This window comes from Chionomys nivalis, chromosome 9 (genome assembly GCF_950005125.1).
Source record: "Chionomys nivalis chromosome 9, mChiNiv1.1, whole genome shotgun sequence".
NCBI lineage: Eukaryota > Metazoa > Chordata > Mammalia > Rodentia > Cricetidae > Chionomys > Chionomys nivalis.
The window spans coordinates 79452861-79458039 of NC_080094.1; positions in this window are offsets into that span (position 1 = coordinate 79452861).

Genomic DNA, 5179 nt, shown 5'->3' on the forward strand with positions numbered 1-5179 from the left:
TTGGATTTTTTCCTATTCAGCTTCTAAGGTTTCTATAAATATCAACCACTTGTCAGATGTAAAGTTTGCACACAGTTCCCTGTTTTTAAGGTTGCGTCTCCTCACTCACGAGTTTTTCTTTGCAGTGCAGAAAATTGTCTGCTTGAGATAATCACACTTGTCTATTTTTACTTTTGTCCTCTTGTTGAGCTCCAATAAAAAAAATCCTTGCTTTTTTCCATCAACTTTCAATGCTTTTTTATCCAATACAGAATTTTAAGTATATGGATTTTCTTTTCTGTAAATTAAACAGCCCACTCCAATCTCTTCTTGCCTACATATATCCTGACAAGAAATTCACTGTAATTCTGATCTCTCTTTCTCTATAAATAAGAACACTTTTCTTCCATTTCTTTCAAGAAAATCCCTTTGACATTTTTGAAACTGACTATGATGTGACTCTAACTAAAACTGCTTTCTCTGTGGTCTGAGACTGTTCGTCACTTTCTTTCTGCTTCGTACTCTCTTTCTTACCCATTTGGAACATGAATCTTTGTAATTGCTCCATGTTCTTGTCTGGTCACAGTCTGCTGGGTTTCTTATCTGTTGTTGCTGTTTAAAGATTTTCTTGTTTAGTTGTTGTTTGTCATTGTGTTTCAGTTTAAGATGACTTTCTTACTTCATTTGCAAATGCCAACTCATACCTCAGCTCCTGTTAAGGTCCTGGTAAGATTACCAAGATTTCAGTCAGTTTTAAATTTTTTAGTTATTTTTAATTTAAAATAAATTTATTATAAAATACAATATGATATATATTCTTATTAAAATTAATTTTTAATCAAATCATGATGTCTAACTCTTCCTACATCCTTACCACCTCGATGGCCACCTAACTCCACACCCTTTCTTTCTATCCCTTTAGAAAGCAGGCAAACAGAAATTAAACCAGAATTTAAAAAAACACAAGAAACACACAAAATAAATAAATAAATAAATAAATAAATAAACAAACATAAAGCACAAAGTCAGAAGCCATAAAATATAGTAAGAGAAAACAATAACCAAGCCAAACAACGTGAGACAAAAAGTCTACAAAAATTCCATTGAGTTCATTTTTTTTGCTGCTCATCTACTACTGGGCCCGGGGTCTACCCTTAAGGGTAGTTAATACACTAATTTAAAAAATATATATGCTTAAGTTTTTCTCTAGATTTGGTTCTTTTTAAAAACTTTTAGTGATGGTTATCTATCCACTCATATGTCACCTACTCTGTCCAGCACAACTTTTGCCAGACATAATCACAGTTCTAGTTATTTCCTGCCTATTGATCTCACCACTAAATTTTAATTGTGATTAATCTGAATGGCCCCCAGAGGATCACATATTTAGATTCTTAGTTAGACATCAGTGGTACTCCCTGATGATGAGGAGGTGTAGCCTTGTGGGAATAGGCGTGGAAGTATGTCACTGTGAGTGGGCTTTGAGGTGTCAGCAGCCCAAGCAAGGTCCAGTGGCTCTCTCCCTTGCTGCTGTCCAAATGTAGAACTCATAGCTACTTTTTCAGCTCCATGTCTTCCTGCATCCAACCATGATCCTCAGCATGACAATGACAATGGACTTAAACCTCTAAAATTGTAATCAAGCCCTAGTGACGTTCTTTTTTTTTTTTTTCATAAGACCTTCTGTGGTACTGGTGTCTCTTCACAGAAATAGAACACTAACTAAGACAGCAGGCAAATCCAAGTACATCTATCGAGATACAGTCAAACAAGAAAGGTGAATAACAAAGTGGCAAAATCTCTTCTTGTTCCCATTCAAACCTTGATTTATAAATCAGCCTTTCTTGGGACTCTCTGAAAAATAACCTACTTGACAAAGACCACACTTTCAGCCTTTGGTTAGATCTTGGAAGCAAGCAGTTATTGACAAATTACTTTGATAATGTCACTTCAGTAGAATGTCATTTAGTGCTTGTGGTGTCACCCAGAGGTAAAAAGCTTCTCTGGGAAGTACACTCAACTCTCATTTTAGTTCAACAACTTACATTCATTTTTATAGTCTCTTTAGACAAGCAAGACTAGTAGATGCAGATGTTTATTATTAAGCAGTTTTTAAATTCATACATTGTGGCAGTATGTTGGCCATGAAATATTAAATATATAATTCTTCCTGATCTGCATGAGTAAAACTTTGGAGGAATAAGCTAACATTAAGTCACAGAGTAGCTGAGCCAGGATATCAGGATTTAAACACAAATCTGAGTCCTTCATTTACCTCTTATATTTTGATGTCTTTAAAATTTCAGCTGTCTTCTTATTTCTACAAAGAAGACAGACTGTGTTGGAACTTTCTCTTTCAGTCACATAATCTATAAGGTAAGAAATTAGTATACACACACATACATACATACATACATACATACTCCCAAAGAACAGATAGCTCTGAAAGAACAGCAAGAAAATCATGTTTAATTAAGAAATGTTAGTTTGATCTAAAACCAAAGAGGTCATGCAGGTGAGTCCTCTGCTACCAAAAAAAATATACTTTAAACATCTAAGGTTAATTATTGCTCATCATAGAATATCAGGAAAGCCTCTGAAATAGAGCTATAGAGACCTCCAAATCAGTTAATAGGTCAAATGGAAGATACTAAAATGAATCTAGCAGTTCTTGAAGAATTCTCTGGCATGTCTTCAATGGAAGGACACATGTGGTCATATGCACCTCTTTATGACTTGGATCTCTTTTTTAAAAATGTGTAAATGTTTTTCAAATCATTAATTATGGATTCCTTCCATCATTGCACTGGTATGAAGAGGAAATTAAAAACTGCACTTGTCTCCTAAATGTCCCTCAAAAGATGAATGAATAATGAAAATTTGTGCATATGCACAATGGAATGCTATTTAGCTCTAACGAAAAATGAAATCATGAAATTTGATAGTACATGGATGAACTAGTAAAATTAAATTCAGTGAGGAAACTCAGTCTCAGAAAGACTGCATACTCTTTCTTGTCTGTGGTTTCTAACTCCAAGTCCTCTGATGAAAGTGTACAATGCAGAAAACCTCCGAAACCAGGAAAGTATAGAAGGGGCCAGAGAGGCTTGAGATGGGAGTAATAGAATACTGATGATGTGAATTGGGTGTGGACTTCAACTGGGATGGAGGAAGTGAGCTCAATACAGAAGGAAAAGGAAGGGAGAAGGAAAAATAAGGTCAAGGTTGTTTGATAAAACTTTGAAAAGTCATATTAATTTATAATTACAAAAACTTGTACACAATATATGTAAGTATATGCAAACACACACACACACACGTTCAGCTGCTGACAATGCTCCTTTTAAGGACCATAGACTCACTCCATTAGCGGGAGATACTGCACATGCAGGACGTGAGAGTAGGATGATTTGAGCTGGGTCTGACCTGAAGCCTCCTTCCTGTATCCTAGCTTCCGTTGTACTAGAACAGAAGCTAGCAAAGGAAGCAACTAAACAGTCCTACATAGCCACAACATCTTGCAAATGACAAGGACCAGATACAAAAGATCTCTAAAGGCATAGTAAGTGGTACTTACCTGCTAGTGGTAACCAACAAACTGTCTAATTGGACTAAAAGCTCATTCAACAAGAGGAAAATTATACCTGGTCGTGGAAAACTAGCCATGAGATCATGAGCCATAAAAAAGCATCTACTACTATCACTTTAGTAAACCAGCATAATTCCTCGACACATTCTAAATCTTATCCTTATATGTACAGGTAAGCGTTGCTATCACATACCATCCAAGAAGCCTCTCCTTACAGCAAATGGAGACCACCACTCAAAAGAATGAATGAACACAACAAAAAGATTAATAAATTGTAGGGATTCCCATCCCAAAGGACACATCTGTGAAGTAATATATTATTTATATTTTGATAAATAAATCTTGCCTGAAGACAAGAGGCATAGCTAAAGCCACTAGAGAGGTCAGGCAATGGTGACACATACCTTTAATCCCAGGATTTGGGACACAGAATCAGATGGCTATCTTTGAGTTCAAGGCCTCCATGGGCTACACAAGATCAATGCAGAAATGAATCCAGGTGGTGGTAGCCTATACCTTTAATCCCAGTACTAGAGAGTCATATGTCTTTAATCCCAGCACTAGAAGGAATATAAAATGAGAAGAGAAAGGTGCTGTTTGCTTAGTCTATGGTTGCCCAGTCTTGGTAGAGACGAGACTTCTCTAGTGGCTTGGCTGCTTTGCTTTTCTGGTTTTGGGGTTGAACCCCAATATCTGACTCTGGGTTTTTATTATTCATGCTGCACCTCCGCAACACATTTTCTGCATCTATGGCTCAGGAAACATCATAGAAGAAAGAAGAGAAAGATTATAAGAGTCAAAATACCAGGAAGTCTATCATGAAACAGTGCCTCCCAGAAATAGTTGCTTAAAGGCCAGAACAGTGGTAAATATCAATGGAAATGTTAACCTGGAAAGGGGTGAATTTCATGGCCCTACCCTTGGAAAAAGAACTACAGGTAACTAATGACTACTGAGAAAATTATTTATATTGGGTAACCAATAAGAGGCAGCATCTCCCATGGAGGCCTTTTATTGGTTATCTAATGTAAAATGCTCAATCCTGAAATCATATACACACAAACAAAAATAAACTCAGCAGTTTATATTTATATGTGTGTACATATACCTTTATAGGTAACAATAATAATAAAAGAAAAACAGAATATCAGGAGGGGGTACTTGGGAGAGGCTAGAGGCAGAAAAAAGATTTCAATTATATACAATTTAAATAAAGCAAATAAAATTATATATACATATATATAATATTTTTTAGTTGCATGTCTTTCTTAAAAGAAAGACAGGTTGTTTTCCAAAATACACATATTGTTCTTCAAGAAAAGATGAAAAAATGAAAGAAAATATTTTAAAATGCATCTGAACATGAGAAACTTTCCTATACAGAGTTTTGATTGAAATGCCTCTCAATGTGATTTTGGGGGAATCTCTGGCTCTATAGACAGATGAGCTTTTCTCCTGTTGGCAGGAGTGTACAAAATTTACTGATTTTGTATGTAGATCATCTCACTGTTTGCATTTTCAAAAGATTTAAAATATGATACTTTGTGGTTAAGGTGTTCTGAAATTGGAAAGATAATATACTCTGAATGGACTTTCTGTTTATTTTAATTC